The 23,061-nt window shown below is 42.4% G+C and overlaps 1 pseudogene across 1 annotated transcript in view; it reads left to right on the forward strand.

Moving 5' to 3' along the window:
• Nucleotides 1-23,061, forward strand: part of LOC137434773 (neuropilin and tolloid-like protein 2) — a 143,038-nt pseudogene that overhangs the window by 35,099 nt on the left and 84,878 nt on the right. The window contains exons 2-6 of the transcript XR_013624634.1: nucleotides 8,758-8,925; nucleotides 11,060-11,308; nucleotides 11,996-12,017; nucleotides 12,416-12,529; nucleotides 14,337-14,464. The product of XR_013624634.1 is annotated as a neuropilin and tolloid-like protein 2 (transcript). The remainder of the gene's footprint in view (nucleotides 1-8,757; nucleotides 8,926-11,059; nucleotides 11,309-11,995; nucleotides 12,018-12,415; nucleotides 12,530-14,336; nucleotides 14,465-23,061) is intronic.

Genomic DNA, 23,061 nt, shown 5'->3' on the forward strand with positions numbered 1-23,061 from the left:
CCAACCTGATACTAGTGTTTTGGACAGTACCGTGTTAACTGAATGTCACTTTTCTTATTCCTGACGTAAACACTGTTATCACCCTCTAAATCAATGTCCCGAGAGTTTTTGCAATTATGGCCATTACAAACAGTACACAAGAGGGTACACTCCAGACCAGACTTGTAGCAAGTGCATCGTTTTCCACACCCCACCTTGCATCCACAAGATATCATTTTCAGCACTTTCTCAGGGGCGACAGGCCTATCGGTCTCGATTGGAACAGGTAGTCCCTCTCTGTACTGCCACCCCCACTCAGTTGGCAGCAGTTCATTCCCCTGCCACTGCTGAACAGCATGGTATGCTCTGTAGCTGTGGAATTTGGTAGCTGCCGAAGTAGGTGGGAGTGATTCCAGCTTGAAACCAGATGACGTCAAAGATGTTCTATGGATTGATCGGAAGTACATGAGATATCGGTGTTTGTCCAGTGACTTCGATCGAGCTGCGCCATACAGCTTCAGCAGAAACAGCTCTCCCACTCTCGCTATTTCTTGTTGAGTGCTTTTAGATCGAGAGAAAACATGTTTTTTGCATTACGGCGGCGGCCATTTTGTCGGCCATCTTGGATTATCTCTGCATATCATTATCTGAGGTCACTGAAAGATATTCTATTAAAATCCTAGTGTGCTAAAACATATATTTAGACATAAAAAGTATACTTTTATGAGGTTCTAGGCTGAAGTTATCGCAATTTATGCATTTTCCGTCGAACCGGCGGACATCTTGAATTTTGAAAATGCCACAAGGTGGGACTCGTGGGACTTTGTACTGTGGGTATCCACATGACATTTTGGAGCTCTGTGCAAAAAATCAGCTTTCTACTAATTTATTCTAGGCTTCCCCTTCATTTTTGGCTAATGCTCCTGGGCTAGTATAATAACGGGAGCAGGAGACAAGAGGGGGAGAGAGGGAAGCACAACAACAGTAGAGAACAGTTTTCTTTTTGACCCTTTACTGCCTCACAACTTTATACCCTATGTTTGATGTCTTGTATATTAAAAATAAATACATTTTTGCTCGCCCCCCCCCCCCCCTCTCCACCACCGCAAGCACGTGTTGTCTCGCCATTCCCATCCTCCTTTCCTTCCTTGATCTTTTCTACCCCCGTTAATACACACCAAACCCACCTCCTTCAAATTCCCTGTTTTCTTTCCTGAAAGCCCCTGAAGGTCCATCTTGTTTATCCCATGTACCCCACTCCAGCCCTCTCCCTTCCACAGATCTCCTGATGTCCATTTTCCTGTTCCCTACCGTTGTTGTGCTTCCCTTTCTGTCCCCCTCTTGTCTCCCGCTTCCTTTATTATATGTTCTATGTGTTAGCTCTTATACGAGCCTCGACTTAGTATACAAAAATGAATCCTTTCTTCTCTCTTTCACTCGCCCTTCTCCCGGTGTTTCTTAGATGGCCTCCTGCCTACATCTTGGAAAGTTGCAACAGTCACCATTATTGCAGAGAAGGTCTCAAGGTCTGATTGACTTAATGACAGACTGGTTAGCCTTCTCCCCATTAAAAGAAAAACAAAGGAATCTATATCATTGTTGCGGACCTCAAGAATTATCTGTTCTCCAACTCCAGTCTTTGATCATCTCTTTGGTTTCTATCCCAGCTATTCATCCATGAACATATTGCTTCTTTAATACAGTGGATAGATTTAATAAATCTCAAATGAGAGATCTCTGCCATCCCTCTGAACATTTCTCAAGCTTTCAAGTCTGTCTGGCACCAAACCTTAATTTTACTTTCCCATTTGTCCGCTAATGCTATTCAGGGGCCCCTCCTTGAATAGTAATCAGATTTTCTCTATGAGCAAAAACCAACAGTTTGCTCATTAACATATTCTGTCTCAAAATCTCCCTCTTGATGCTGGATTTTATTTTTGGTATACAAACTCGAGGCTCATCGAATAGCTAGAACATAGAACCGGACAGCTCGAATACAGAGGAAAGTGGGAATACACACCTTCAACAGGGTACATGGACGCACAAAATGAGATAGTGCCTTCAGAAAGTATTCCCACCCCTTGACCTTTTCACATTTTGTTGTGTTACAGCCTGAATTTAAAATGGGTTGAATTGAGATTTTTTTTGTCACTGATCTAGACATACATTTTGAGAGGCGAAGGCACTGCAGAGGTCGTCAAAAAAAAATTCACCTTTTTTGTTCAAAACGGTTTTTTTGAACTAACACTCTTTTGAACTAACAATTTTTTTCAATGATAAATCTCCAAAATTTTGACAAGGATCCATTTGACAAGGATCTTGGTACAAGTATGCTGGTTACAAAACCAAAGTCGTTAGCTGATCATGAGAGGAGGTCAAATTGGATTCCATATGCTGAGACTTTGACTATGTCAAATGTCAGACTATGTCAAAGGCTCGAGTCCAGAGTGAGGCCCTGATTTAACCACCTTCAGAGGCCATTTTTCCCCGCAAAGCGGGGGTTGGCCTTTTTCGGGAACCGTGGTTGTTGTTGTTTTTCGGTCCCCTTTTTGAAGCAATGTTTTACGGCCGGATGCCCTTCCTGACGCCAACCCTTTTTGCCACCTGATTTCTTGTCTGAATTTTCGTTTTAATTCCTCCACCGATGAAGTCACTGGAGGCATTATGTTTTCGGGTTGTCCGTCTGTCCTTCCGTCCGTGATAGGTTTTTGTTACCCGATAACTTAAGAACAGCTGAACGGAACCGAGTCAACCCTAGTACAAGTATGTATAATGATGTAAAGATAAACGGATTCGATTATGGGGTCAAGAGGTCAAAGGCCAGAAGTCCCGTTAGGTAAAAATTATATTACTGTGCTAACTCTGAACCAGTGATGGGTTTTTGACCAAACTTGGTGCAAGTATATATTATGATGAAAAGATGAACTGATTATATTTTTGTGTCAAAGGTCAGAGGTCATGTGAAGTAAAAATGTGATACTTGAGAACAGTTGAAGGGACTTAAATCCAACTTGGTACAAGTATGTATAATAATGTAATAATGTGGGTGGAGGCATATCGGTCGAAGTTGCGACTTCGAAGAGTGTCGTTCTAGTTTTTAATGGTATCTAAGGCGTAAAGTGGAGCTGCCACCCACAGATCTCGCACACAAGGGCATACAGCTGAATACTTTACAATAAGACACAACAAAGGACTGTTAGATGAGTAAACACAGCTACTGAGCTTGGGGGAAGTGCCGTCACTTCCTGGGGCACTCTAGCTCCCAGCGATGCCACAAAATGCCGCCGCCTTTTTCACCACACTCAGCAGGGCATTTTTGCGCACTCATGTTCTTTTAAATGCTCAATGTTAAGGAAGCAGCATGTACCATTTTTTGTAGTATTTTGTGAGTTGATCCATAACTCTGAAAGCATTATGGATAAACTCAGTTATAGATTACTGAAAGGCTCCTTCATTCACCGCTGTTATGTCTGAGCACATGGCATATATAGTCATGTGAAAAAGTAGGTACACCCCATGTAAAGTTTTGACTTTTTCAACATATTTCAACATACAGCTATTTGATCTTCATTTCAACAATATTGATAGATAAAGATGATATAATATAACAAATATAATGAAACATTTACATTTTGTAGTCCATTGTATAATTTAAATAAACATAAATGCAAATTTCGCATGTGGAAAAAGTAAGTACACACTTGGCTCTAATAGGTGGTATTGCCCCCCTTTGGAAGAAACAACCTCGAGTAGGCGTTTCTTGTAACTGTCTACCAGTCTCTGACATCGACTGGGAGAAATGTTTGCCCACTCCTCCATGCAGAATTCTTTCAGCTGTGCTATGTTTGTGTGGTTTCTTGCATGCACAGCTCGTTTCAAATCCCCCCACAACATTTCAATGAGATTTAAATCCGGGCTTTGACTTGGCCATTCCAGAACCCTCCATTTCTTTCTTTTCAGCCATTCCTTGGTGGATTTACTGGTATGTTTAGGGTCATTGTCATGTTGCAAGGTCCACCTTCGGTTGAGCTTCAACTTTCCGACAGATGGCCTCACATTATCCTCAAGCACCCCCTGGTACAATGAAGAATTCATAGTGGATTCTATGATGGAGAGCTGCCCAGGCCCTGATGCAGCATAGCTGCCCCAAACCATAATATTTACACCACCATGCTTTACATTTGGTATCAGGTTCTTGTGGTCAAATGCTGTCTTTGGTTTTCCCCAAAACATGTCTTCTAGTGCTGTGGTCAAATAGCTCTACCTTTGACTCATCTGTCCAGAGCACATTGTTTGAGAAGTGCTGGTCTTTGCCGAGGTGTTCATTGGCAAACTTTAGTTTTGCCCTGATGTTCTTTCTGGACAGCAAAGGTTTCCTCCTGGCACACCTCCCATGTAGATCAAATTTGTGCAGCCTCTTTCTAATGGTAGACTCGTGCACTTTGACATCATCTGTGGCAAGAACTACCTGTCGGTCCCGTGATGACATTCTGGGGTTCTTAGAGACTTCTTTCAGCATCTTGCGGTCTGCTCTCGGGCTGAACTTGCTGGGGCGGCCTGGCCTGCACAAGTTGGCAGTTGTTTGGAATCTTCTCCACTTGTAGATGATCTTCCGGACAGTCGACTGATTGATTTCAAATTGTTTGGAGATCTTTTTAAATCCCTTCCCAGACTCGTAGGCATCTATAACCTTCTTTCTGAATGCATCAGAGAGTTCTTTTGATCTAGGCATGGTGACGCCGCACACTTCAACAACAAAGAGCAAACCAAACTAAATGTCTGAGGTTTAAATAAGACAGGTTCCTCCAAGATCCTCTCTAACGATGTTCTAATCATTTGCACCTGAGCTGGTGCACCTGATTCTAATTTTAGGTATTTGAAGTAGTGATAAATGTAGGGGTGTACTTACTTTTTTCACATGCGAAATTTGCATTTATGTTTATTTAAATTATACAATGGACTACAAAATGTAAATGTTTCATGATATTTGTTATATTATATCACCTTTATCTATCAATATTGTTGAAATGAAGATCAAATAGCTGTATGTTGAAATATGTTGAAAAAGTCAAAACTTTATATGGGGTGTACTTACTTTTTCACATGACTATATATATACAGCCTCACAGCTCTGATAACACCATAAAAACTTAAAAATAAGACGAAGAAGATCCCTCCTTCTCCATATTCAGCGAAGCGACGTGTGGGATTTTGAGAGAGACCAGCGTTGCAGGCCCCATGTTTTTCACACACATCGGATTAACAATGTATATGGGGCAAGTTGAAGGTGATGGAAAACTGGTTGGTAGAAATCGAAAGCGGTTTTTTATCTATTAGCCATGATCGGAAGTGAAATGACACTGCATGCGGAATCGTGTCGGGTGGTGATGTTGCCCTCGGTGTGGGAAGGCTCATGGCGGCACACTGCCCATTAACTGGAGTGATACCTTGCATATTGGCTCCAGGTCGCTACAGGCCTATCAGTCTGTGTGTCAATCCTTGTGAGTGGAATGTAAGAGAAACATCAACATTGTGGTTTTTAATTGATCGTACTTTCCATCCAATGTGGATTTTGACCACACTAGAACGGTTGTTAGCATTGCTCACTCAGTCCAAAATCAAAAAAACTGCCTTATGACTTAGCAGAGATTTTAGAAGTGTCCAGAATGTGATTTAAATTTCATATCTTGATGAAGTTGATCTCAACCGATCTTGAAAGCAAAGCTGAATTTCCCTACTTTGTTCTTGGATAATGTTTATGATTAGGAAGAAGGATGATGAGATATGGATTGAAGTGTTGTTGACCGAGGGACGGCATGAAAGAATCATCGTTAGGGTGTTATTGTCTGGGCTGCATATTCATGGATTTGTTCCTGTGTGGAGTCAAAACCGGCTTAAACAAAACAGAAGAAAACACATTTAACAAACCACCTTGTGGATGGGGAAATATAAGTAAAGCTACCTCATTTGAGGTCCTAGGTATAAAGACTGCCATAATATCTGCTTAAAGATGGAGGCCACATATTGTGTCGGTGGCCTGATTAAAGTCCCTGACTAAATCATTAAGAGGATATTTAATGAGGTAAAGGGATGTGGATGGTAAGTGAAACTAACATAATGAATAGGTTTTATAAACAGCACAAGTGTTACGGGCCAAAAGGCTTCCTCTTGTATCCAAATTTCCTTATATATAACAAAGCACAAAGAACAATCGGATTTATTCATCGGTGGGGAGAAGACTACAACTACTATACTTCTTTAACAGCCCAATTAATCCCACCTTCTTGTGGGGTCTGCTCAGGGGAAATGTTTGCACAAGTCTTTCGTGAACGCTAGCCAGGCCTGGCATTCAATGAAGGTGGCATGATTTTGCAATTCGGCCAAGGTGCCGGCTATAACTCACCTATTCTTCTCAAAAGACACCGTGGGATCTTTAACGTGCACCAGATAATTCCAACAGGCGGGACAACTGTCCAAACCAAGGGATGGCACATTCTACCTGTGAAGCACTAGTCCGACAGTTTATATACACAAAGAATTAAGTTAAGCACCCCCCCCGTTTTTTTACAACCTCGCACATTACAAGTTTGTTGTCGTCAAAACAGTGTAATATACCCATGATATTGCTATATTTTCTGGAGAAGTGATATTATGGTCACATAAAAACATAACAATCATGCCGTTTTCAATATTTTATTCTGAATAATTTAAGGTGAAATTTTTGGGGAATTTTAGGCATATTTTCACCTCAATTTAAGTATGGAGCTATAGGTCCATCACGGACAGTGTGGATGAAGTTTATGTTTTCTAACGTACAGTCATTGTTCTGAGAAGACCTCTAGCGATCTTTGCGTCAATAACGTGTGTAGGACCCACGTGATCGGATCACTGACTCAACCCTACGTCTCATAGACCCTGTAAGCCGTCGTATGCGTTGCTGTGGCAGGTTGAACCCCCTCGAGCACGTTTGGGACATGTTGGGACGACAAATTGCGAAGATGGTCCCTCCAATAGCCAATCTGGATGAATTGGAACGTGCATTACATCGGGAATGGAACAACCTGCCACAGCAACGCATACGACGGCTTACAGGGTCTATGAGACGTAGGGTTGAGTCAGTGATCCGATCACGTGGGTCCTACACACGTTATTGACGCAAAGATCGCTAGAGGTCTTCTCAGAACAATGACTGTACGTTAGAAAACATAAACGTCATCCACACTGTCCGTGATGGACCTATAGCTCCATACTTAAATTGAGGTGAAAATATGCCTAAAATTCCCAAAAAATTTCACCTTAAATTATTCAGAATAAAATATTGAAAACGGCATGATTGTTATGTTTTTATGTGACCATAATATCACTTCTCCAGAAAATATAGCAATATCATGGGTATATTACACTGTTTTGACGACAACAAACTTGTAATGTGCGAGGTTGTAAAAAAACGGGGGGGGTGCTTAACTTAATTCTTTGTGTATAGTTTGTTCGGAAATTCAACCCAGACTAGACCATCCAAAGGCAAGTGCACCATCCTGTTGGACTCGTGTGGGTAGACGTACATCTTGTGAAATTGAGGGCCATACAGATGCAAACCCAGTAAGCTTCAAGTAAACTCTGGTGTGTAACGTTCCACCCCAACAGTTTGGATCATCTATATGTCGCTTACGTAATATGGCAAAATTATTGAGGATTTCGCTCAACCTTCCCACTTTCTGTACATTTCTCTTCTCTTGAAACCTCTTTCGGGTTGTCCTTTTATCATTCTCATCTGAACCAATGGCTTAGGATGCTGGAAACACAGGTTCAAATATATCATGTTCATGTGTCATGCAAATCTACTGTTACCTCCACTACCTTAGGTGGCCAAAGGTTATGTTTTCACCCTTGTCTGTCTGTTTGTTTGACTGTGACCAGGATGTTTCAGAAATTTGTGGACGTATTCGGATGAAACTCGGTGGACAGGTTGGGTGTGTGACAAGGACGAATCGATTCAATTTTGGTGAAGATCTGAATATTCCGAATCCGAATATGAATCCGATCCGAATATGAGGGGTTTTTTATTTTTAAGGTGATTTTTCACCATTGAGAGATCGGGCCAAAAACTGTATAAAGAATGATATTTTAAAACGTTGTGGACGGATTATTACAAAACTTGGTGGACAAGGCCAAGCCGATTAAATTTTGGTTCAGGTCCGAATCCAGATCTGGCCCTATCAGTGGGTACAAAACGTAAACTGTTCAGCCAGGTGGAGGTATGCTCTCTACCGTGCGCCGCTCTAGTTTACTAATGCCCTTGTAATTTACCATCACGTCTACTAATCTTTGTGCTGCACGTGATTTATGTACAAGCTCTACCATGAGCCTTCGGTAAATGTAAGATGTAGGTTCATGTGCCATCCCTTGGATGAGTATTAAGCCCTCAGGCCTGGTGGGTGATTGACACATCGGACAATGAACCTTCAATAAACGCAATACAGTAAATGCATTTGATTCCTAACAACACGTTCCCATTTTTAACATATCATCTCTTTCCATTTATTTTCTCAATTTGTCTCTTTTTTTTTGTCATCGTTCCTTTTATAATTATGTAGATGGAGAATTATTGCTTTTATTATTGTTATTACATCTCTTATTATTTTTTGTCATCAAGTTATGTCTTCATCCAGAATTGCACGTTCTTCAATTTCTCGAGAAATAATATAAATTAATTGCGTTTGCATTTGCACTAAAGCCAATGAGGGTTACATTTCACTTCTCTTCTCATTGTTTCTGTAGCAGACCACGTTGAACTAGATGGGGTGCAGCGACTCGGAGGAGCCCGAGGAACCGGGGTGTCAAATAAATGTGATCCCTGGGTGGAGAGCAGTGCTGGTGGGAGTTTCACATCTCCAAACTACCCTAATCATTACCCCTTGAAGCAAGATTGCATCTACACATTGCAAGGTAAGATGCAACAACAGTAACCTGCTCTATCCTGCTTTCCTCATCATATTAGTATATTTGAAGAGGGGGTTTACTTTCTACACAGCTAGGAATTTAGGTCAGGCTTTCATCATTCATGTCAGGTCAGGCAAAATTATATATATATATATATATATATATATATATATATATATATATATATATATATATATATACATATATATATATATATATATATATATATATATATATATATATATATATATATATATACACACATCAGCAGAAAAATTGATAAAAGGCGGTGGGGGAGGGTGGGGAGTGGGGGAGGTGGGGTGAGGTGTGGTAAGGTGTGAGGGTATGGGTTAGCTAGCTAATTCCATTCATTTGTACATGCAGTGTTTAAAGAAAAGCACAAAATTACACATTTAAATTGCAATGGAACTTCCGGCTTTAGTTGCAGTCTGTGATTGACTACCAAGATCTCCCACTACTAAGAGCAGTATTGGCTGCTGCGGTGCTACCCACAATATCAGTTAGTCGGTCGACACAAGAAGGTGCCCCCTGTTGGTCAGCAGCAAGCGCTGGTGTGGTACATGGGTTGACGGTCACCACTGCAGTGAAGAAGTGTGTTTGATGTTTGTTGTTATCTCCATATGCGTTGTTCAGAAGGTGAAAAATAACCCTCCCAGGTCTCAAAGTATCCACCGTGTGTGCGTGTGCGTGTGTGCGTATGTTTTTTTAAAAAGGTTTCTGCAGTTGGGATTATACATTGTAACCAGAACGGCACTTGGTAGAGCCAGGCTGAGCAGTTTGTTTTGTATCACACTGATGGGCCAGGTCTGGATTCGGACCTGAACCAAAATGTCATCGGCCTGTTCTTGTCACCTAACCAACTCGTCCACCAAGTTTCGTCATAACTCGTACATAACTTTTTAAAATACCATGTTACATATCGCTTTTGGCCCTGTCTCTCAATGGTGAAGAATCACTTAGAAAATTAAATAATTATAGTATCCAAATCCATATTCAGATCCTCACCAAAATTGACTCGATTCTTCCTCGTCACACACACAACTTCTCCACCAAGTTCCGTCCAAATCTGCCCATAACGTTTTGAGATATCCTGCTATATATCGGTGTTTAGCCCGATCTCTCAATGGTGAAAAAGCACTTAAAAATTATCTGATCCAGATCCGGATTCCAATCTTCACCAAAATTGACTCAATTCTTCCTTGTCACACGCACAACATGTCCACCAAGTTCTGTCCGAATCCGTCCTTAACTTTTTGAGATATCCTGCTATGTATCGTTTTTGGCCCAATCTCCCAATGGTGAAGAATCACTTAAACATTCTATGAGCCGGAACCGAATCCGGATCTTCACCAAAATCTAACCATTTCGTCCTTGTCACGTACTCTACATCTTTGCCAAATTTCGCTTGAATCCGTTCACAACTTTTTTGAGATATCTTGTTCACAAACAGACAGACAGACAGACAAAGGTGAAACCATAACTTCCATCCACCTTCGGTGGCGGAGGTAATTAATAAGATGCACAGCGAACCAAATTTGTTGGGGCAAGCTCCAAATATAAACGTACAGTGTGTTTCATAAATAACCCCCATCATGCCTATAACATGCCATGAGGACCAGTTCACTGGTAAATCCCTGTTTGTCTTAAAAGGCGACAAACAGGGGTTGGCGGCAGGAAGGGCATCCGGCCGTAAAACATTGCTTCAAAAAGGGGACCAAAAAAAAACAACAACAACCACGGTCCCCGAAAAGGCCAACCCCCGCTTTGCGGGGAAAAATGGCCTCTAAACGGTGGTTTTTATGCCTATAACATTGAACCCACGTGGATACACCAATGAATACTCCACAGACAAAATCCTCCCCCCCCAGATGAACTCTCTCTCTCCATCTTCACTCCAACTCCGCTCAAAGCAGAGGTTATGTTTTCATCCACCCCCAAATATTTTGTCACTATATCATTTGTATTTTATTTTGTTACATACTTTTGTTACATATATTTAATTTGGTTGGTTTGTCCATATCCTTCTAACCTTGAGGAAGGATCGATGTTGTGTGATACATGTAGACAAAAGGGTCAAATTTTCAGATCTCTTCCAGTTGACTGCATGTGTCTGGTGCAGCAGGCAGCAGGCAGCATGTAAAGCTGGTGTTCGAGACACCTTTTTAGCTTGGAGGCCATCTTTGAGGTGCAAATTTGATCACGTGGAGATTCGTGATGGACCCTTTGGCTATTCCCCCCTACTGGGACACTTCTGTGGCCCTACTGTGCCACCAACACTTACCTCCACCGGACGGTTCATGTGGTGAAGTTCCATTCTGATGAGGAGCTGCAAGGCACTGGGTTTGCAGCTCATTATCATATGTGCCAGGTATGTGTTCTGCATATAATAAAATGCTCTTATGGCCAAACTTAGCAGGCCATTGTGTTAATGTGTTAGGGTTTCATGCAAAACGTATTTGCTCATGAAATTGTAACTTTAAATTATTTTTTGTCCATAATATGAACGCAAGACGTCTGTCTGGTTTGTCTGCCTAACTGTGTTTTGGGATGGAACTAGTCCTGCCTGCTCACTAGCTATGACTGTGTACGTGTTGGTAGTTGTATAACTAGCTAGGGATGTCGTCTGGTTGGTTATTTGTGTGGGTAGCCATCATGCTGTGCTAGTGATAGGATGCGATGGCCGATTATCGACTCCGGGAGGTGGCCCTAATTAAATTCCCTCCATGAAGCAGTCAGCAAACTCTCAAAATTTGCTGCATTGTGCCCAACAGCAAGGCGTTAAAGCCGCCATTAAAACCGAATGCTGCAGCTCAACAAAACCTTCATTAAGATCAGCGAGTGTTATAAAACTGCCACTTTGTTGAAATATCCACCCATTTTGCAGCAAGTTGTTGAGCTACAGTATTTTTATTTTTTCATTATTCTCTCTGCTGGGTATTTTCAGACCACTGCCCAGGAAGGAACCAAGTGGAGGCCCAATAGGCCATCACTGATGCAACAATACTGATGATGACCATGGGGGGCTTATTACTTCTGTTCTGGTGTTTTGCTTAAGTGTAAAAGCAGCCTGCGCTCCTGTGGGTGACTGATACATCGCACAAATTAAAACAGACACTTTTCTGTGCATGCTGGGCGAGCTTGATCAAGCAAAGCAAACTCTGCACACGACAAGTGGATGTGCATAATTTCAAGGCACCACTGTGGTTTCGACATCCGGCCAGGAAGGGGTTTTGTATCTCGTTTGTCCTATTTGCCTCTGCTTACATGTTACTGGTGTCTGGAGGAGTCCCCAAAAGGCTATGATACATATTTGATGAAGACATGATAGGCAGTCTGTGGAATGAAATGCAGTCAAGTTGATGAGAGCAAACACGATGCATTAATAAGCAACAAATTTGCAAACAAAACTATTAAGAGGATTTTCATCTGCAGTTATATTAATTGTTTTTGAGATGTGAACAAATTTTTTTGGAAGTCAGAAAAATCAAAACTGCTAAACATCTATCATCTATGATGGTCTTCCTCTTCTTATACCCTCATCCAGATCCAGAGCTGCAACATTTTGGAGGGTTGCCTGGCCCATTGCCAGGTGAGTGGACATGGGTTTGAATTGCCAAGCCATTCACCATGTGTGACTGCATCATTGTCGGTGTGTTTGGGGGGGTTCGAGGGGTGAGGGGAGTTTGTATACAAGGTGAAGGTCCATGGAACCTCTAGAACATAAAATGGATCAGGATGCAACAGAACAAAAGGAACAGTACAGAGGGCGGCACACCAACAGCAGGGTTGAAGGCCAAATGGAGGGAGACTTGGACAAATAATAAATGTGGGGAAGAATTTGATGTAGTGGAGGATGCATGAGGTGGACAAGGTGGATACAGAAGCAAACTCTTCGGAGGGAAAACTGGAAATTTGGAATTAGGTGGGCTTGGGGTTAGGAGAGGGTTTACGGGGGTAGAACAGATCATGTTTTCGGTTGAGGGATTATATGAGACGATGGTGAACAACTGTCTTCAAGATGTGAAGGGAAGAATGAGAATCAAGAGGATGTGGAAGTTGGTTCCACAGTTCGGGGACAAAGAGCAACAAATGAGAAGAGGTGAGCAGTGATTCTGGATTGAGGTAGTTTCTCCAGAAGGCGGTTGATGGTGGACCGCATTTGCCCTGCAGAAATCTGTTGGGGCGGGTTAGCGGAGGGGACAGACACATCACGGAAACAGCAGAGTGCAAGGGAAGATAGGATGCAGTATAGGACAGAGAGACTACCGACCTGTCTGAGAAGTGATGAGGGCCATATACTCAGCTTTTTCATGGGAGAGTTCAATAATCCTGAAGGCCTCGGTTTCTACGGCGTTAAGCTGAGCAAGGTCTGAGACAGGGGCGCTAGTCCAGAGGAGAGAGCAGTACTCCATCAAGGTGAGGATGAAGGCCTTGTAGGTGGACAGGAGTTCAGGTGTGCCAAGGAAGGACTTTTTACGATGGAGTATGCACAGTCGGTGACTGGCTTTAGAGCCCAACTTGTAAATGTGGTTTGCTCAATAAAGATCATGGCTGATAGTGAGATGCAAGATTTTGAATGACAACCTCCTCAAGAGGATTGTTAAAAAAGTAAGTCGATGGGAAGGTTTGCCTTACGGTCCTTTTGGAGAGAGATGGTGAGAGTGTGAAATTTGTCAGAATTGAAAGACATATTCCAAGTGTTTGACAAGCTCCTGATTTTGTCAAGGTCTCAAGAGGGGGGGTGAGGCTGCTGTCTGCCTATCTGAAGGACGAGGGTTGCCACGTCAGAGGGTGGAGTTGTCAGCAAATAGAAAAAGGGATTTTCCAGAGAGTCTAAGAGAGATCATTGATGGAAAAGCACTGGGTGTAGAACATTGCCTTGTGGCACTCCAGCCTTGACGGGGATAGGAGATGAATGGTTTCTGGTGAGAACCACATGTTGCCAACTGGAGTAGCGCAAGTCAGTTAGCCATGTGCGGAGTTGGCCTTGAATGCCATAGGCAGACAGTTTGGAGAGCAAGGCGGGATGCCAGACGGTATCGAAAACCCAAGATATGTGTCGAGAGACAGCCCTGATCTTGTAACTAACAGAGGGCCTCCATCCATTGCTAGTCTGTGCTTTTATTTTTCATAAAAATAAATGGCACATCTCTGTACAAGGCAGGCAATATAACAAGCATTTTAATTTGATTTTTAAAAGATCTTGGCGAGATTTTTGCATATTTGTTTGTTTCTATCTATCACAACATCACAGCTTGTTGCCACTGTTCTAAAGTGAGGGTGATATGATGGTAACTTGTAAATGATGCTTGAAATTTTTTGTGCCTTATTAATCCTCCATCTTTGGAAACATTCATTGATATGGCTATTATCATACCGGTGTGTGCACCGTGCAGAGTGTGAATTTGAGTTCTTTGGTTCGGATGGTGTGATACGATCAAGGCAGGCTGCAATGGAGGGAAAGGTGATGCATGGCTACCACATGGACTGCAGCTGGATCATTCGTGCTCCTCAAAATGCCAGGGTGAATATTAATTATATAATAAAAGTTTGCCTTTCTCAACATCAGAAAGGTCCCCATGTTTGCTCATGACTAGTTTTCAGCTCCCCCTAACTTAGTGTCGACCTGCATGCACCTGATCAGTGCAGTAAGAAAGATGTATCCTTGAAAACAAGACTGGGCCAATCAGGAAGGACACTTCATAATAGTGTGATGTGTAGTTAATAGCACGTTATGATGTTAGATGACACACTTATTCACAGACTGCAAATTCTCGGCTGCAACACTTTGTGGTAATCTGTTTGTTTTGTTTTTTTATTCTGCACAAAAATGCCACAATCTATTCCACCTGGCAATCCATTAACTTTTCATCCTCTATTTACCATTTATATGAGCCTTCACTTAACGTCGTGGTTTTCAAGAACGTAACCACTACGTTAACCAAAGACCGTGTGTGTGTGTGTGTGTGTGTGTGTGTGTGCGTGTAAAGTGGGCGGGCTGATGCTTCTGGGACAGAGGTGATGCTTTGGTCTCGGACTTGCATCCATAGGAGATCAGGATAGCACTCGTCACGCTGTATGTCGTTGATTATTTATGAACAGAATTATAAATAACCAATTGATAAATGTGGGAAAATTACGTGCCCAGACTGGGAATCGAACCCAGGTCCTCTGATGAACCGTATGAGTGCTCTCTTGCAAAGGGGTTGAGTACTTTTTTGAGTCGAGACATTTCAGATTTTCATGTTTAATTATTTTGTAAAAAATTGTAACAAAAAAATACCACTTTGACATTATGCAATATTATGTGTAGATCAGTGCCAAAATCTCAATTTAATCCATTTTAAATTAAGGCTGCAACACAACAAAATGTGAAAAAGTCAAGGGGTGTGAATACATTCTGAAGGGACTGTATGTGTATATATATATATAATGATATATATATATATATATAATGATATATATATATATATATATATATATATAATGATATATATCTATATAATGATATATATATATATAATGATATATATATATAATGATATATATATATAATGATATATATATATATATATATATATATATATATATATATATATATATAAATACGTATATATATATATATATATATATATATATATATATATATATATATATATATATATATATATCATATATATATATATATATATATATATATATATATTATATATATATATATATATATATATATATAATGATATATATATATATATATAATGATATATATATATATATATAATGACACTTAATAGCAATCACAATATTTCATTATATATATATATATTTCATTATATATATATATATATTTCATTATATATATATATATATTTCATTATATATATATATATATTTCATTATATATATATATATATTTCATTGTATATATATATATATTTCATTATATATATATATATATTTCATTATATATATATATATATTTCATTATATATATATATATATTTCATTATATATATATATATATTTCATTATATATATATATATATATTTCATTATATATATATATATATATTTCATTATATATATATATATATTTCATTATATATATTGTTACGGGGTCCCCCCCTTACCTCTGGTCTCGGTGGACCTCCGAACCCCGAGAGGGTCCCCGGCAGAAAGATGTGTTATCCTTGGTTGAAATCCAGCAAATAATGAAACCCTCAATGGAACCAGCAAATGAAACAGTCAAATCAATAACGCAACCACACCAGGTTATAAACCAACAATAATATATGATAAATCACACACAAAGAGCCATACAACAATGGGGGCAATCACCCCTACTTTCAAATCTTATGAGGATATCCTTGTCAAGCCCCTTAACCCCACTCTCACAGCACCTCCCCCAATGTCTCCGCACCCATCCAAGGCGAAGTCCCAATGTCTCTGTGCGCTCCCGCGATCGGGGAGTCAAGGCCCGAAGGTCAATTGAGGCGTAGGCGAGCGAGACGACCCCGAGGTCACGTGCTCAGCACCCAGCACCACAGCGGTGGAAAGGAACCTCACAAAGACGCGCTCCGACGTACACGTTGCGGTTCAAACCGCGAGCCTCCGTATAATTCTCACGTGCCCCTTTCTGGCACAGCTGTCCCCGGCAACCCCCGGCATGAATAATGCCCAGCCGACACGACAAAAAACCTGTTCACTGCCGGTTGATCACGTGGCGAAGATGGCGGACGGCTTTCACTCCAACCCGGGCTTTGAGGCCCGGATCCTCCGGAACCTCAATGAGAATACCTGACGACACAGGCTCCACGCACTCCGGCGATATTTCTTATCGCCCGAACTTCCCTTCAAGGACGCAAAGTTCCCTCTCACGGTACGTCGAACGCTCGGGCCGGAGCTTCAACAACAACGTCTGTTTCACGATCTCCTCGCCTCTCTCTTTCTCTTTGCTCCACCTCTTCCGGTCACGATCCGGATTTCCGGGCACATTTTACCAGGAGCGCTTTTAAATCTTTTAACCACCACAACCCTTTCCCTTAAGTCACAATAAGCAGAATATCTAGAACCAACAATGACAACAACAACCATAACGAGGGCCAAATCCGTAACACTTCCCCCCCCCCCCCCCCTCAAGAAAGAAAGTTTGAACACCACGAAAACTTTCTTTGTCGGCAAATTCTTGAAACCAACACAAGTAACCAATGTTTCCCCAAAAATAAAACAACCAAAATTTTACACAACCCCCAGAGCTTTCCAAGGTTAATTCCCTCTGGACCAAGCGTCAACAACGACATTGTCCCTGCCCCTCTGATTTTACTTCTAGTTTCTCTTGAATGAAGGTTAAGGGGTTGTGATCAAAACCCAAATGCCAGCAAATCTATAGCACTTTCCCCGGGAGGCCGAGCTGAAAGCCAGGTTCCATGGTGGTAGGGTGGTGAGGCCTGGAAGTATTCACTACATGGACGCCTTTAGGAACGTGGAGTTCACGGTTAGTCCGGGGAGGAAAGTTCACTACATGGACGCCTTTAGGAACGTGGAGTTCACGGTTAGTCCATGCAGGGAAGTTCACTACCTGGATGCCTTTAGGAACGTGGCGTTCACGGTTAGTCCGTGTAGGAATCTTGGCTCGGCGGCTCCGCAGCATTCAGTGCTTCAACTTTTCCGGACTCCTAATAATTACGGTGGGACCACTTGTCACAGTAGTCACCTGACTGGCGGTCTCCTTCTCGGCCACTGCTCTGATAAATCCTTCCTTCGGGAGCGGTCATAACTCTGGAAGCCTCCATAATAATATCGCTTGCGACCACCACCACTACTACTCCGTGGTCCTCCTCTGTAGCCCCCTCGACCCCTAGGAAATGCCTTCCCTACTGTGATGGTCCGACCCTCCAACTCCTTGCTATTCAGATCCTGTTCTGCCTCTCTGGCGTCCTTTGAGTTTTCAAACGTGACAAAGCCAAGCCCTCTTGACTTTCGTGTCTCCCTGTCTTTTATCAGCAGCACTACCAAAAGCGGTCCATAGTTGCTGAAGGCAGACTCCAAAACATCTTCCTGTGTTTTGAAGTTCAGTCCACCAACAAATAACTTGCTAAACTTGTCATCCCTAACTGGTGTGGTGTTATTTTCCCTACTGGGCTTTTTAACAACCATCGGGTTACCATAAACTTGACCACCAGCCAAATCATTCCCGATAACAACCGATACTCCCTCTACAGGAAGCGTGGCTTGTAAACCGACGGTGACCGGTCCTGACAAATCGGACTCCAAATGGATGACATGCAGTGGAGCACTAACACAGCCACCAATCCCCTGTAAGCGAACACTATCCCCAGTTGCCGTCTACTCGGACCATGGCAAGATGCCTTCAAGCATTAAAGATTGATGTGCTCCTGTGTCCCTCAATATCCTAACCGGTCTCCGGTTAGTCGAGGCTCCATCTAGTGACACAAACCCCTCGGAAATAAATGGTTGGTAACCCTTTTGAGGGCGATTTCTCACAATGGCCATCTCATTTGGAGTCGTACTAGTAGAACTTCGCTCCTGATTTTCCTTTCCCAGAGCATAACAGTTGGACATCCAGTGTCCAGGTTTATGGAAAAAGAAGCAAGTAGGCCCGGAGGAGAACCTCGTGGTCTGCCAAGGCATGGGGGCGGCGGTCTGCCTCGAGTCCCCCGGATGATAGGTCTGTCCTGGAACCGCAGTCTTCTGATTTCGAGAAGTCGTGGTGTCAAAGTGGACCTCATTTTCATCCCGAGGCCGCCCCCATGGATTTTCATTCTCCGCCCCTGATGTACCATAGCTCCCCTGGCTAGGTCTGGGCGAGAAGTTAAGCTTGTGGAACCCCATCCTGTGTGTTAAGGCATAGTCATCTGCCATGGTGGCTGCCTCATACAGCTTTGGTACTTTCCTTTCCTCCAGATGAACTTTAATGTCCTCGTGGACACACTGTTGGAATTCCTCCACCAGGATCAATTGTCGCTATAGTTCGAAGTCTTTCCCAACTCCTTTTGAATCACACCACCTATCAAACATGGTTTCCTTCACTTTGGCAAATTCCACATGGGTCTCACTCTCCCTCCTCCTGGCATTCCGGAATTTTTGCCGGTAAGCTTCCGGGACCAATTCATAAGCTTTGAGAATGTGTTTCTTCAATACCTCGTAATCCGCACATTGGTCAATCGGTAAAGCCGAATAAATCTCTTGAGCTTTACCCACCAGAACACTTTGCACTAGTATGGACCAGTACTCCTCAGGCCAGTTTAACTGTCGAGCCACTTTCTCAAAGTGTGGAAAAAACTTGGCTACCTCCTTTTCATTGAAGGGTGGGACCAGCCTCACATGTCTGCCAACATCCCAGGTGTTCTGACTAGGTGTCGAACCAGTCAGCAGGGATGGTACCTCTCCCCGTTCTCTCATTAACTCCAGCTCCTTGACTTTAATTTCCTGCTGACGCGCCAATTCACGGTCGTTTAACTCCCTTTAGGCTCTTCTCTCCTCTGCTTCGAATTCTCTTGCAGCTCTCCTTTCCTCTGCCTTTTTGGTTTCTAACCTTTCCTGTACTTTTAACCTTTCCTGGAGTTCTCTTTCCACTCTCCTTTCCTCTGTTCTTTTTCTCTTCTAACCTTTCCTGGAGTTCTCTTTCCTGTAATTTTAACCTTTCCTGGAGTTCTCTTTCCACTCTCGTTTCCTCTGCTTTTTTGTCTTCTAACCTTTCCTGGAGTTCTCTTTCCACTCTCCTTTCCTCTGTTTTTTTTCTCTTCTAACCTTTCCTGGAGTTCTCGTTCCTGTGCTTTTTCCCTTTCCTGGCTCTGTAATTGCATCTCCAGTTTCCGGAGCTCCCCATTTTCTTGCTCTTCTGGTAACCAATCCCAGGCTACCTTTTCCCATGGTTCTAATCCCACCATAGATTGTATCACCACTGTCTGCAACTCTGCCTTCTTCATGTTAGTTCGGACCTCCAAGCTAAAATGTTTGGCCAATTTCCAGAGGTCCGATTTTACTAACGCTCTGAACTGTGCTTCACTAGGGGTCACTGTAAACTTCTCTGCGTCAAACTCCATAGTTACTACTGGTAACACCTGTTAACCTTCACACAATATATAATTTTTTAACAAACAAAAAAAATTACTTTTTTTTTTGTTGTTTGTTTTTGGAAAAAAATTGGGAATGTTGGAAAAAGTTCCAAATTTGGGAATTCTGGGAATGTTAGGGAATTCTTTCCCGGACTAAATTTAGGAATTTTTATATCCCGGACGCAGACCCAATTGCGAGCCCATGAAAACGAGCCCCCAATTTCTGTTACGGGGTCCCCCCCTTACCTCTGGTCTCGGTGGACCTCCGAACCCCGAGAGGGTCCCCGGCAGAAAGATGTGTTATCCTTGGTTGAAATCCAGGAAATAATGAAACCCTCAATGGAACCATCAAATGAAACAGTCAAATCAATAACGCAACCACACCAGGTTATAAACCAACAATAATATATTATAAATCACACACAAAGAGCCATACAACAATGGGGGCAATCACCCCTACTTTCAAATCTTACGAGGCTATCCTTGTCAAGCCCCTTAACCCCACTCTCACGGCACCTCCCCCAATGTCTCTGCACCCCTCCAAGGCGAAGTCCCAATGTCTCTGTGCGCTCCCGCGATCGGAGAGTCAAGGCCCAAAGGTCAATTGAGGCGTAGGCGAGCGAGATGACCCTGAGGTCACGTGCTCAGCACCCAGCACCACAGCGGTGGAAAGGAACCTCGCAAAGACGCGCTCCGACGTACACGTTGCGGTTCAAACCGCGAGCCTCCGTATAATTCTCACGTGCCCCTTTCTGGCACAGCCGTCCCCGGCAACCCCGGGCACGAATAATGCCCAGCCGACACGACAAAAAACCTGTTCACTGCCGGTTGATCGCGTGGCGAAGATGGCGGACGGCTTTCACTCCAACCCGGTCTTTGAGGCCTGGATCCTCCGGAACCTCAATGAGAATACCCGACGACACAGGCTCCACACACTCCGGCGATATTTCTTATCGCCCGAACTTCCCTTCAAGGACGCAAAGTTCCCTCGCACGGTACGTCGAACGCTCGGGCCGGAGCTTCAACAACAACGTCTGTTTCACGATCTCCTCGCCTCTCTCTTTCTCTTTGCTCCACCTCTTCCGGTCACGATCCGGATTTCCGGCCACCTTTTACCAGGAGCGATTTTAAATCTTTTAACCACAACAACCCTTTCCCTTAAGTCACAATAAGCATAATATCTAGAACCAACAATAATAACAACAACCATAACGAGGGCCGAATCCGTAACAATATATATATATTTCATTATATATATATATTTCATTATATATATATATTTCATTATATATATATATTTCATTATATATATATATTTCATTATATATATATATATATATATATATATATATATATATATATATATATATATATATATATAATGAAATATATATATATATATATATATATATGTATGTATGTATGTATGTATGTAATATGTATGTATGTGTATATATATATATATATATATATATATATATATATTGTTACGTGGTCCCCTCGGTGACTACCTGGTCTCGGTGACCCCCGGACCGTGAGAGGACCTTCGCCAGAAAGTAGTATTATATATGCGCTTTCGCAACGCAATCCCTATGAATTCCACCCAAGAGAAACTGATGTTCAATGATATATTTCCAGGGTAAGGATATCATACAATTTCAATGTTACAATCACGGATATATTCCCCGAGCAATCAACAACAACCAACCATCAACAATTCCCAATCCACAATCAATTCCCTATATGATTAAGATGGCCATCTTATATATGTGTGTCCCCGTTGGTACTCACGACCCCCTTTTGGTCTCGGTCCCGCACAATGTCTCTGGGCCCCTCCTGACCAAGATGATGGTCGGCGTCGCCGCACTCGGGCGGTTGAACGAACCCCGGGTGGACGTTTTTCCACCGGGCAGGTATCGTACCAGGCACCACGGCTGCAGCCCCTCGTGGCCACGCGAAGCGGGTACGGGAAAGCAAGCCAAAAGCCCCACGCCGCTTGCAAGGCGTGTTAGGCCCCAACGTGCGACCCGTACGCGTCTTTTTAGACGGTGTCGCGAACGGTGCCAACCGCTGGGTCGATGCCCGGCCACACGACCGTTTGACGTCCACCGGGCAGGTATCCGTCCCGGTAACTCCTCTCGCCAAACGGGCTCGGGAACGCCGCTTTTCCACACGGCTCAATATCAATCCCCCCTTTCGTCGGAGCGGGGCGAGGAAGAAGAATCCTCGTCGCTTTTCTTCCTCGTGTCTTTTCCTCTTCCGTTTCCGGCCTCTTTTCAGAAGGGCTCCTGACCCTCCAACCACAACAACCCTTAATCTACTACACATGGATAAGCAAAGACCTGGATGGTAATTCACATACATTCACATAAATATGTAACAATATATATATATATATATATATATATATATATATATATATATATATATATATATATATATATATATATATATATATACATATATACAGACTTGGCATTTACGATGGAATTTTTTTTTTGTGAGGGTGAACTTACTTTTCAAGATGACTTAGAACCAAAAGTTCATTGGAATTATGTTGAAATTATTCTAGATTTTGTTAATGTGACCTTTAAAAGAAACAAAAACCACATTTGACATTTCGAAGCAAATAAATTGATCCTTGAAAGTGATGTAAACTGATATCGAACTCAATTCACGGACAGTACTGTGTTAAACTTCTGTACGTTTTCCATAAGTATCTCTTTATTTTGCACATTAGCCAAATTTGTTTTCAACAAAAACAAAAGCTCATTTATGACTGGGATTACGGACAGTAAAATTACAGTTCAGTACTTCGTGTAACCCCCACGAGCATTCAGGAGAGCACGAACACGTCGAGACATGCTGTTCACGAGATTTGCCAAGGTTTGGACAGGAATCGCTTGCCATGCAGTGACAATAATCTGCTGCAATTCACGCACAGAGGTAAGCTGCTGGTCCAAGTTGTCGATTTGACGCGTTAATTCTGCCCAAAAGTTCTCTATCGGATTCATATCTGGGGACATGGCAGGCCACTCCATAT

Source organism: Myxine glutinosa, chromosome 9, assembly GCF_964187855.1.
Source record: "Myxine glutinosa chromosome 9, kmMyxGlut1.1, whole genome shotgun sequence".
Taxonomy (NCBI): Eukaryota; Metazoa; Chordata; class Myxini; order Myxiniformes; family Myxinidae; genus Myxine; species Myxine glutinosa.